Source organism: Paramisgurnus dabryanus, chromosome 1 (assembly GCF_030506205.2).
Source record: "Paramisgurnus dabryanus chromosome 1, PD_genome_1.1, whole genome shotgun sequence".
NCBI lineage: Eukaryota > Metazoa > Chordata > Actinopteri > Cypriniformes > Cobitidae > Paramisgurnus > Paramisgurnus dabryanus.
The window spans coordinates 42,027,135-42,040,011 of record NC_133337.1 but is presented as its reverse complement, the minus strand read 5'-3'; the positions used below and the strand labels follow the sequence as shown (position 1 = coordinate 42,040,011).

At 36.0% G+C, this 12,877-nt stretch overlaps 2 long non-coding RNA genes across 3 annotated transcripts; both read right to left on the bottom strand.

Annotated features, from left to right (window-relative positions):
* Positions 1–930: 930 nt before the first annotated feature.
* On the bottom strand, positions 931–2,690 carry LOC141282984 (uncharacterized). The gene is made up of 3 exons (XR_012337920.1): positions 2,564–2,690; positions 2,340–2,452; positions 931–2,204 (listed from the first exon to the last, which is right to left on the bottom strand). It is a non-coding gene; the product is annotated as an uncharacterized lncRNA (long non-coding RNA).
* A 1,044-nt stretch (positions 2,691–3,734) lies between these two features.
* Positions 3,735–7,187, bottom strand: LOC141282983 (uncharacterized). 2 transcript variants are annotated; one of them, XR_012337919.1, is made up of 9 exons: positions 6,787–7,187; positions 6,407–6,529; positions 5,562–5,760; positions 5,151–5,266; positions 4,983–5,063; positions 4,355–4,535; positions 4,127–4,217; positions 3,947–4,006; positions 3,735–3,768 (listed from the first exon to the last, which is right to left on the bottom strand). It is a non-coding gene; the product is annotated as an uncharacterized lncRNA (long non-coding RNA). The 2 variants fall into 2 exon arrangements; XR_012337918.1 differs by having other exon boundaries at positions 6,407–7,187.
* Positions 7,188–12,877: the final 5,690 nt, after the last annotated feature.

The window sequence follows — 12,877 nt, the reverse complement described above, 5'->3', positions numbered from 1 at the left end:
AATTCCCTACATGTGTGTAATGCAGCTTGATACAAATAAGCACTAAAATTGTAGTTGTTCTAGTTTGCAAAGTAGGGCTGTAAAAACATATATCTACTGAATATATAAACACCTAGTTCAGACAAACTATTAATTATGCTGCATCTAGATGATCTACGTTAAGAAAATGTAAAAAAAGTTGTTTTTTAAAGATATTTTAGCAGAAACAGTGTTTTTTTTGCTAGATGGGATACAGCTACGCAATTTAGGGTTATGTTTGGGGTAGAATTCGGATGGAAACAGCGGATCTGTCTAGATGTGATACAACTTGTCTTAAATCGCGTGAAATGTTTGGTTTAGGGTTAGGTTTTGGGGATAGGATTAGGATGATAACAGCGCTCATCCGCGAGATTTTGCTGTTGCTGTATCCCTTCTAGCCACAACGCCGAAACAGCAGAACACGCAAACCCCGCCTTCAACACAATGCACTTCTGTAAACTTCTGCTACCAAAAAACTAATTTCTCAAAATCGAGAATGAGAAATTGTTGAAAATGATCATATTGTTGAGTTATCAAATTTTGTTTTCTGTAGTAAAATGTTGAATGTAATTTAAAAAGAAAACACGTGCAAGCTACGTTTCAGTGATAGCAGCCTCATAGCAACCACCATAGCAACGAACTATATAATACTTAAGGTAATATAATGGGAAGAAAAAAGTATTAATCCACATCAACATAGTTCGGGAGAATTTTAAGCCAATAATGGTTATTTAAGAACCTACTGTATGTGGCAGTCTGTCTTGTGGATTATGACTGTAAAATCATTGTATAACAGTTAAGTCATTTATTAAGTTAATCACTATTCATTCACCTTTAAAGTGTGCTGTGACAATAGCTGAAATCATGACTATAACTCATTGTGGAAAACATTTTATTTTTTACAAACTTTTACAGTATTTGTTTCAAAGGATTCAAGATTCAATACTTTGTCATTTTAACTTAGCTCACAAAAACAAAACACCTTACACACATTTACCACATTTGTACATTACAGTAAATAAGTAACATCACAATGGTAAACACACAATTTTGTCCTCACACAGACTATTGCGAATATGTGTGCTTAAAAACAGTATCTACGTTTTAAAATAAATCAGATCTAGTAAAGCATCATGTTTGCACAAGTAAGGCGAGCATTATATTACACCACCATAAAGGTTTCTATGATATGCTGCAACATATACTATACATTTTACATCTTTCTTTTTACAGAATACAATATCAGACTAAAAATTAACAAAAAATCTGTAGTGCTAGTTATCATATTTATCCAAATTTACATCATTATCACTCTTATCATTGTATACCAGTGTCTGTATGCTTGGCATGGGGAGGGCCTGACACAAGTGGGGGTTGTCTGCAGGAACAATGTCCGATAGATGTGGGTGAAACATCACAATGGCTTGATGTAGTTTTCTTTCCAGGTGTTGGAGGTGTTGAATGAGAGCAGCTTTTGCACCAGGCTGCTCAGTGTCTTTGATGTTAGAGCACAGATGTTAGAGGCCTGCTGCTGATGGGGTGTTCAGTTAGGGGCCAGTCACACCAAAAGCGCTATAAACGCTTGCAAACGCAAGGCGCGACGCAATGCCTTTTTAAAAAAAAGAGCAGTGCGACGCTGCTTTTCATATTGCTAAGCAACCACCGAGTCAGCTGTCTTGTCAATCAAATATTGAAGCGTGAGCGCTCTTTTGCTGTTAACTGTCATATTAGCAGAAACTTTAAAAAGAGGGCACTTGCTCTGACCTTGTTTGAGGGTGAGAGGTGCAGAAACACGCAGGAGAGAGTGAGCGAGTGGAGTCCGGTTCTTCAAAGCAACTGTAAACTTCACTCACCACAACGTAAGGCCTGCCTCTCCCCTCATTCGATTGGACAATGGAAAGACCCGAATGACGTCGGGCACTTCTCCGCTCTCAGCGCTCCTTCAAAAACGCGTGCGCGGCAGGCGGCAAAACCCGCAAGGCGCTCGGCGCGCAAACGCACCCTGCCCATAGAATATCATTCAAAAAAGGCGCCTGCAACTGCCATAAACGCTTTTGGTGTGACTGGCCCCTTAGACTTCTCATTTCCTTGTAAAGCATGCACTTTTCCTCAGCTGCCCGAGTCTTCATATGTAAGGCATCAATCCCTCGCCTTTTTAGACTCCTCGAAACATCATCTTCTTCAATCTAGAAGACAAAAGAAAACAAAATGCTATGTTATGTTACCAGGTGGTTTCTAATATGATTTGCAGGTAGTTAGTTTGTCAGATGGTTACTAGAGTGACTGCTGTGTGGTTACTAGGGTTAAGTAATTATACTTACAGTGTCATTAAAGCAGAAGTAGACATGCCAAGAGGGATCACATGATTCCTGAAAATCAATTGGCTACCTGCTTGGAGAATCTAATGGCAATGCCCTGCCCATCTGAAGCAAAGCTAGGAAACACACATGCAAAAAAATGAATGTATTAGTTTGTATTATAGTCCTTTTTAAGTTCAAACCTATAATGTCATATTGTATCTACTTATCCACTTATAGCACTATACCTGGATATATTCTTCTCAGGTGGAGGAGGACTGCTCTCTCCCTTGATTCAGTTCTAGCCACATCTTTAAGGGTAGACTGGAAGTTTGAATCAGACTCTTGCCCTCTTCTCCAGATTCTGTATTTTTTCCTCAATGTTCAGCAGAGTCCTCAATTCTACAATGGTTAGCAAATAATTAGTATTAAACGTTATGTACACACTTGATCAGAGAACAGTAACAGACAGATTACTGCTTACTCTGTTTCACCCTTTTTGTGTGACTCACCAGTCCCATATCTACACATTACAAAAAGTACAGCACAAAAGTTAAGTAGCTAGCAAGCAGAAAGAATAACCGTGGTACACCTGACCAAACATATGTTACAAGTAAGGCCTTGGTGGTAATAGATTACTAATTACACCACATGAAAATTTGCAATAATGCTGCAATACTTTAATTTATAACCACCGGTGACAGTTTCCTTCAAAACTATGCCATTACTATAATCACATGTTGAAGCACATCAGCAACACCGTTTTTCAATATTTTACTACAGGGCTATTCAGATCTTACCCTGGAGGGCCAGAGTACTGCATAGTTAAGCTCCAACCCTGATCAAACACACCTGAGCAAGCTAATCAAAGTTTTCATGATCACTAGAAAATCACAGGTAGTTAATGGTACATAAACTCTGTAGTGCTCCAGGCCTCCAGGGTAAGATTTGAATAGCCCTGTTTTACTATGTTCTTACCTCAACTTAGACGAATTGATACATACCTCTTTTTTCAATGCGTGCACTTTTAGTCTTTGTACAGCACCTTGTGAATGTATAAGCGTTTAGCCTAGCCCCAATCATTCATATGGCTCCAAACAGAGATGAATTTAGAAGCCACCAAACACTTTCATGTATTTACACGAGTAAGAATGGTGGCACAAAATAAAACTTTTGTTTGGAGCCATAGAAATGAATGGGGCTAGGCTAAATGCCAACACATTCACGAAGTGCTGAACAAAGACTAAAAGTGCATGCATTGAATAAAGATAGGTATGCATTAATTCATCCAAGTTGAGCTAAGAACATAGTAAAATATTGAAAAACGGTGGTGTTTTCTTTTAAAGACGTCTGTAATTACCATAGTCTTACATAAAAACATTAAACTCTTACTTGAACTTGTAGAACTGAATCAGTCTGATGATGTAGTCCATTTTCCATCTACAGACAGTGTCTGAAGAAAAGACAACATTACTACCACTCTAATAAAGTCATTAATTTCATGTTACTTCTTAACATGATTATATTTTATTACTGTACACGGAAAGGTAAGTATTACATTTGCAATATTCTTTGTTAATAGTATTCATGACATTCTTACAGTATTTAAGACTTTAACTTCAGTTCCTTACTAATTGGTTTCGGTTGGGCTAGCTTTTTCCATCTCTCCATGTCTCTTTCAGAAATCAACACTATACAACAACAATAACAGAAAACAAGACACACATCAATCCTAAATGCACTTATAAATGGAATGTAATATTCTCCCATCTGCAACTAATTGTTACCTGCTTCTTATGTGCATTGTTTACCTGGTGCCTCTCTGATGACATGAGATATCTTCTTGAGGAGCGAGAATCAATATTTTCTCTGCTTTGTCTACTCTTTGCAGGAGCTGCACCTCTGAAAAGACAATTTAATCTACTTATAGTATGCTTGCCATTTTGTGTGTGATCAACTTCACTCCAGAAAATATAAAAATGTATAAACAGTGAACCACCAGCTCAGAATTTTGAAAGGTTATACAGCAGTAGACACACCTAGGTCAGTTGATTTCCACCGTCCATAATGCAAAAGGGCATCAGTCAGTAGGTCAAGGCGATGAGATGGAGTCATCTCCTTTGTGACTCTGGCAAATCTTTGGAGGAAAGACCACAGCCTTTCCATTCCTTCCCCGTCTGTGAGCCCAAACCCATCAAGCCATCTGGTACTGTACTTGATCTATGATTAAAGCAAAGTGGTAAAATATCACATACTGTACACAAAGCATGACCCTACTGCTTATGGTATTTTATCTTTTAATTTGTAAAAATATTAAAGCTGTTCTTTTTATTACTTTATATTAATGTAATTATTATACAAATTGGGTAATCTGCATAAAAAGAAACAAAGGAAACCAATTTGGTTATAACAATCCTCTGCTTATAGTGATTAGTTTGACCCAGACAGATTTGACATAAACGGTTTCCACTGGATTGTCTTACACATTGCATCTCTGAAACAAGTTTAGACAAACGTCAGGTTGGAAAAATGTTAGATTAAAGATTATTTTAGGCATTTCTGGCTAATTTCAGCTTTGTAGTGCATAGACAGGAAAATTTGAGGCCAAACAGGGAGTGAATGATGTGTGTTATATGTCCTGATATCCCTATAAAGTCAATGAATTACCTGGCAGGGCAATTTGTGTCCATAAACATGAAATGCTGGTACGGCCAAGGCAATGTTGTGTGATATGCCCTCACCTGATTTCTGACTAAACATAGTATGACATAAATAAGTTAAAGGTCTTTTCTTAAAAACAATAATTCAGTTTTACACAGAAAAAAGGGTGCTTACCTGCAAATGTGAGGCAATAACACAGGCAAAGTAACAAACAGACTACTCGCAGGTGTATGTTCTTTTCCTCACATCTTTGAAGTAGCGCATCAATGACATACAGGGGATAGGCTAATCTATTTCAACACAAAAATGTGAATGATAAAACACTTTATACTGAGGAAAAGTGAAAAATAATTATACAATCTCCAGCATCACATTCAATACCTAAATACTCAAATCTAAATTGATCTATGCCCAGCCCTAATATATATATATATATATATATATATATATATAAACATAAACTTTGTTAGATTTACCATGTTAATAACTGTGGAAATGCATCATCACAGTCTGTGAAAAAAGACCATTATAATACAAAAAGCTTTTCAATTGGTAAATGCATGTGTACAAATAAATGCCTCTTACAATGCCTCTTTTTGGAGGCACTGCCAATTTCTTTGTAGCAAGCACTATGGCGTGTTCTGGATCCAGGTGCCATGTGTGTGAGTTGGAGAGTGAGTGCGTGCCAGAGTAGGAGAGCTTTTGCAGGTGATGGCTCTTAAAAGAGCCACTGGTTTAAATGTTGTGGAGTGTGTAGATGGAGTATGAGATGTATGTGAAGAAACTGCAAGACAAAAAATTGTGAATTACAAATTTTGGATTTTTTTATTCTTTTTTTTACTAAACATTGTATGTGTATAACTATTGACAACAAACCCCAAGATCTGCCCACTATTATAAGACTATATAATAAGATAAATAAATAAATAAAACGGCAATAGATTAAAACTGACCAAAAAAAAAGAATCTGAATGTCTTAAGATTTCTGAATTGTACATCAAATGTATTAAAAGCATGGTGTTGTTGTTATTGTTTTTTACTATGCATAAAAAGGCTGAACTACTGTGGTAAAAGCATATGGTTTGCTGTTAACTTACTGTACTACAAAATACCACAGTAGAAGTAAACTAACTGCGGTAGAAACATGGTACGATTTGTGTACTATAAACACAAAATACCACAGTAGAAGTACATTGGTAGTTAATTCCAAAAATATGAATATAATAAAATGATCGAGGATCTGTCACGTTATGTTAATGGTAACTAACATAACGTGACTTTTAATCACGCGCTAATCACTATTTTGAACAAAAAGAATGTAATATAGATGACCAATACAATTCAGACAACATTTAGAAGCCGATCTGGATTAATAAAAAACATATAATGAATTTAATATCGAACAAACAGAAATTTAATGGTATACTCACAAAGATGTGGCGACTGGCTACGTTTGTAAATAGATGATAAACATCGCGATGATGTGCGAACGAGATTTGGGTCACGGCAGGGGCGTAGCCACGGGTGTGCGGGAGCCACCCACAGTGGCACACCTAAAATGGATGCAGAATATTTATTTATAGTTTCAATAAAAAAATGTTTACTAAACCTGGGCTGTTGTTGTTTACTTAGAATATGTATATTTTTAAAATCAACCATTTCACGCGTAAGTTAAAAATATTTAACTCTAAATATCCGACCCCTTGTGTCCATGGCGACGGTCATGATTGTCACGTGACACACCGCAACAACAATAATGTATGCTATTCGTCTTATTTCGTTTTTTATTAAAAAATATTAACTTGCTTACCATGTCAACTATCTGTTATAAATTATCTTGATCTATAACGAGATGAGTCCTGTCCACCGGATTTACAGCACCTGAATTCCTCAGCGTTTCTGGTTTTCTTGCCTGTGACACACACAGATTTTATGATGCACACCCAGAGTTTTTTTCTGGCTACGGGTCACGCTTCTTGAATGCGATGAACAGTATCGTATGGTATAGTACGATTTAATCTATGCTTTGGATGTATATGTTCAGGACAAACGTAATAGCACTGCAATAAATTGGCTATATTAGGTTAAGGACCAACGTAACAGCACTGCTTATATTAGGTTAAGGACCAACGTAATAGCACTGCTTATATGTTGGCATGTAACGTAATTGCGATTTGCAAAATAGTTTCCTCAGAACGTATTTCATGTGATACAGGGTTGAATATTTTAAGTAAATTAAAAAAAAGTTGTGACTGATTTGTATGCTGTGTTTATAACATATAATAAATAAATGGATACGTTTTTTGCCCTACACTGTAAAACCTAACAGTTATCTTAACTCAAACCATTTAAGTAAACCGGTTGCATTAGACCATTTAAGTTTTAAAACACATAAATTTAAGTACTGTGAACTTGAGTCATGTGCAATTATACACTTATATTAAGTAGTGTGAACTTAAATATAAGTGCATAACTGCATATGACTCAATTTGTTTAAGTTCACAGTACTCAAATGTATGTGTTTTAAAATTAATGCAACCTGTTTACTTAAATGGTTTGAGTTGAGTTAACTTTTAGGTTTTACAGTGTAAATGCCTGAATAGTGTTAATAAAATACAATTCATCCTGGCGGTTTAAATTGAAAATCTTATCCCAGTACATGTCATCATAGCAAAATTATACCCCGAATATAATTTTATTCCCTAATATATTAAGTTTCACCTGCTGCCGGTAGAGGCACCAATTTAGTAAATGCATCTATTGGTCGTATTTGGTGAAATGGACAAACGACCAAAGCAATCGTATGGGTTGTTGTGCTACAAAAGTAACTGTAACGTCAGTAGTAGAACTTCAGCCTAAACGCTAGCATATAGCATTAACTAGCATATAGCGCTAATTAAGCATGTAACAACATTGTAAATAACTTAATTTGTTATTTAATGTTGAGGCATACATCTCGACTGTAACGTTACAGTGTTATGTTGAGATTGGCCTGTTATCAGCGGTGTTTTGCATGCACATGGTTTCCATAAAAAGGAGGAAACAATAATGCTTGAGGTTCACGATATGTCATTACCATTTACAGAACCCTTATTTTTCATCTATGCCTATGTAAATACAGTTTTACATTATACTTCACATTTAAAGGACATGGCTCATGTTTACAAATATTCAAAGTCAAAGTGCTCTCTCTCTCTCTCTGGCCCTCCTTTAATCTTCTTCCACTTACTCTGATTTTATTTGTTTCATTGATATTCAACCCCACTTATCCATGTTCATAAAATATTAAGAACATTTTTTCCACTGAACTATTTATAGTTGGGATCAAACTAAGTCATGTGATTACCAGGCTTTTAAACTTTAACATCAGCAGGATAAACAATTGTAAATCAGATGCTTGAGATAAAACACTGAGACTGTCTTTGCAGGACACCAGGAAGCTTTTCAAATGCAGTCATATGCAGTCAATGAATAAATGCATCAGTATTGGTTTTCAGTGTATGCATGCTTGTGTGTGACAAAGCATTTCTGTTTCAAAATATGGTGAGCTACCTCACCATCTTACACTCCTAAAAATTAAGGTGCTAGAAAAATAGAAATAGAAAAAAAATTTTGGTTTCTGAAAGAAGATGATGATGATAAAAGTACATATAGTACCCATAGTTGTAATGTGACCTCTGCATTTAACCCCTTGAGTGAGTATGAAAACACGCACTAAAAGTCGTGAACACAGCCATCCGGAGAATCGAAAAAAAACATTCATTCATACTTTTTAGTAGTATAAAGTAACTTTTCTCATTACAAACACTTTGGATGTTTAATGTTTTTCATAGAGCCATATAGCCAAAAATGTTTTTTCTAAGCATCTTTATTTTTTAAGAGTGAACAACGTAAAATAATAATTTTGGTCAATTATTCTTAAAAAAAAACAGTTCTTTCTTATCTTTATAAAAGTGTGTTGAACCTCACGCAACAGAAAGGTCAAATGCATGTTGGTTCATTTTGTAATCATACAGCCCACCAAAGAGACAGACTTTTAGCAAGACTGTAAGGTTTTATATATAGGTAGTATTTTAAGAAGTGTTCTTTCCGAAAAACAACAGAACCATGACGTTTTTTCTGCCAATTTTTCTTTGGAAAGGTTTCGAACCAAAATGCTTCCTAGGTAGGCAGCTCGCTAGGTTTAGCATTGTTAAAGAGAGACATCTTACCTGCGTCTCGCTCGTGTTGAAGGCGAACGGAGAGAAAGATTGATGTTTGTGATTTCATTGTGTTGTTTTGATTTGATGGCTCTTTACACGGCAGGGGGAGAGAGAGCAAAGTGGTGATTCGTCACGGCAAAAGCAACAATAACAGGCACATGACATTGCCTTCAGATTAAAGTGTGTGGTTGTGGCAGCACATTATTGAGCTGGGATAATCAGCCACTTAGATGTCATAACACAATCATTTACGGCGGAGACGCGAGGCCTGTTGGTTTCGAAACGTGGAGTCGAGCGCTTCTTTTTTTGCACAATAAACAAAATCATTCCTGACATACTTGGCGGCCAATAAGTGCATGTTTCTCACCCGAAGGTGTTATTATTTTTCAAGCATGTGCACACATTATGCAATAGGGCACCAACTCGCAGGAGGGCAACATCCCTGTGTTATTCTGTATAAATATTATTCAAAGCAACATAAATATAAAATATATGTATTTAATATATGTAAATATGAGTGCAGTGAGGCACATGCAATGCGCCATCCCCACATCTGCCGCGCACACACCTCATGTTTGCACCTGACTGCAGATCGAACCACATATTACATCAAAGTACCTCGAGGGCGATTCATAGGCATGCGGAGCTGTCTGCTTACGCGGTATTGATGTCATGGGCCGGTCGGTCTGCTCAGTGCCAATTAAAGTGGAACACACAGCTATGCTCAGGAAGAAACAGCGGCCTGGCTCCGAATTAATATTATATTTAATTTGTGCAAAAATTATGAAATTATCTTGACACATGCCAAATCCACAAAGAGAACATAATTAACACAATCTTTTGCATTTTGATGTAATATATAACGTCATAATCATGGTGTTAGTTAAAACATGGTAACTTTAGTTAAACCATGATTACTATAGTAAATATATGCATGGTTATACCAATATTTATAAGGGACAATAATATAGGTAAATTTGTATACAAAATACAATTATTTGGTGTTTACATGCAGATTATCTGTTGTTTCAGTTTAATTCAGATTAATCATTTGGTTTTGTGTATTAAAAGACTAAAAGGTTTGTAGGTTATTATAAAATTAAATAAACGCAAATATTTAATATTTAATTTGTAATAATTTCAGTTCCCATTTACAGATCTTTTTTTACATTTAAAACCATTCCTCACAAATCCGAAAAATTTTCCAAAACTTTGCGCAAATTATTTTAACACATTTAAAACCATTAGCACAACTTTTTAACACTTTCTCAAACCATTCCTCAGATTTTCGATAATTTTCTAAATGTTTGCACAACTTTTTAACACATTATCAAACCATTCCTCAGAATTCCGAAGATTTTTCCAAAAGTTTGTGCAAAAAAATCCACGCACAAATATTGCATCACGAGCCGTTGCTATGGCGTATAACATCAAAGCATGACGAGAGCAATTCAGAAGCATACAGGGCAGTCTTTGGTGTACTTTAATATCAATTACTGCTCAGACCTTGTGGTGTTGCATAAAGTTGAACCAACATAATCTCAAGGAAAGTCATGTTATAGTCACGCAAAATTTTATTAATTTATTCGTGACACGAAATGTAGCTTTTTTGTGACATTCTTTTTCGTGACACTCGCACAAATTTAAATAAATAGTTTCTGACTTTTTTCGTGTCATTGCTGTCACTGGGGCAGTACCCTTTAAGGTTTAGGTACAAATATGTATCTTTAAACTACCAATATGTACCTTTGAAGTACTAACATGCACTCTTTGGGTATAAAGGTTAGAAAGGGTAGGCTACTGTCCCAGTGATAACTTTTGTACCTGAGAGTGTATGTACTGTTTTCTTATTTTTTTTCTGAGTTGAACACACTTTGACAAGATTAACTAGAAATCGAAATTTGGAACCAAATGAAAATACTTCGGACGATGCCTAAAAAAAGTATAGAACTAAAAAGAAAAAATACAAAATATACAACGATACCCAGCCCATACTTTATACAAGGTAATTGTAAGATCATAATGTTGTTCAACACTCGTACAAATGTATTCCATCACAATATAGGCTGCTTGAGAAATTATTGCTGACAAAAAGCCTTGGAATAGCGCTGTTGAATTATTAAAGGCATAACAAATGGCGAAGCTCCACGCTCACCCCCCAGTGGCCTTTCCAGGGGTACAAACCAGCCGACTCAACAGAACCTGACTAGTGAAGCTCTTTCTATATTCACTCAGGCTTGGGATGTAAATTGAACAACAACTGATTGCTGACCTCCCAAAACACTTAATTAGAAACTTGTTTTTAGGTCGAGAGGCTTTTAGAGGCTTAATTGTTTGTATTTCCAACCAAGCGTGTCAGAAATTTGTGTAAAAACAAAGCTGATAGGTCGGAATGACCTCCCATTTGCCCAACTAAAGGGCTTTACTATGCTCTCACAAACACAGCAAAACATAGATAGATACATCTTTTAAATAAAAAAACCAGTAATATATTCTGTTATTTAGTTTATCCCAAGAGGTATTTCTTCAATTACAACAAACCCCACTAACTTTTTTTTCAAGTCTAGCTAACATTTGCTATGAGTTGTTGATATGTTTCAAAATGGTGCTCTGTTTTAAGTAACAAGATAAGTGATAAACCTGACAAATCTCCAGATCCCATGTTTACAAATTTTCTTAGTATAGCTGGTTTATTGATTTGCATGTAAACGCGTGCAAACAGGTTTCTAAAATAAGCACTTTTTTAAAATATATCCACATATGCATGCAAACTTTATTTATAAGGACAACACACATTAATCAACATTACTGCAAATGTGCCAGTGTTAGTTTTAGTTTTAAGATGTTTTTAAAAACAAAACAAAACAAAACAAAACAAAAAACTCACTTATTGTCTGCGTGAGTAGGGTACATGGAAGTTTGCAAATACAGTAGTTTGACAGGCAAGTATATGACATAACACCAAAGTTGGATGAACATTTTCTGTTCATTATGTAAATATATTTTGACCACTAGTAATTGCTATCAGCATGTGAATAGAATTTCAACTAGTATAACAAAAATGTTTCTGTAAATGATTTAACTATTTACTTAATTTTTAAATGTAATTATTTATTTCATTTATATTACTTAATTATTCTGGACATATACTGTAGGTGCCGATCCATGGGTACATTGCTGCTGGGCTCGATCATGGTGGGTCTAAACCATGTGGAAAATTCGAAAGCGTTGCTTTCCTCCTTTCTTTCTAAAGTGCTTCGGCGCTCTTGTAGCGTCTGCCATTGCTAAGCAACCTTACCGTACATTCACATGGGGCGAAAGGACAGAAGGCTTCTCACAGTGGGCGCAACACATGCTCTGGTCTTGCAAAAACGTAATTGGCTGGCTCGCACTAGGTTATTTGCATAAGGCGATCTGATTGGCTGATGCATGTATTGCCGCTTGAAAAGTTGAGAAATTATCAACTTCTGCCGCGAGCAACGGCAGTGACGCGACGTTGACGGATCCACAATTCAGTTCGGCAACGCATGACGTCACCCATTAAAAGTAAATAAATAGTGTGAATGCTTATGCCCCGTGTGAATGTACCATCAATCAGGTACATTCACACGGGGCATGCTTAATGCAAATAATAGTGCGAGCCAGCCAATTACGTTTATGCAAGAATGAAGCATGTGTTGCAGCCACTGTGATTGGCCT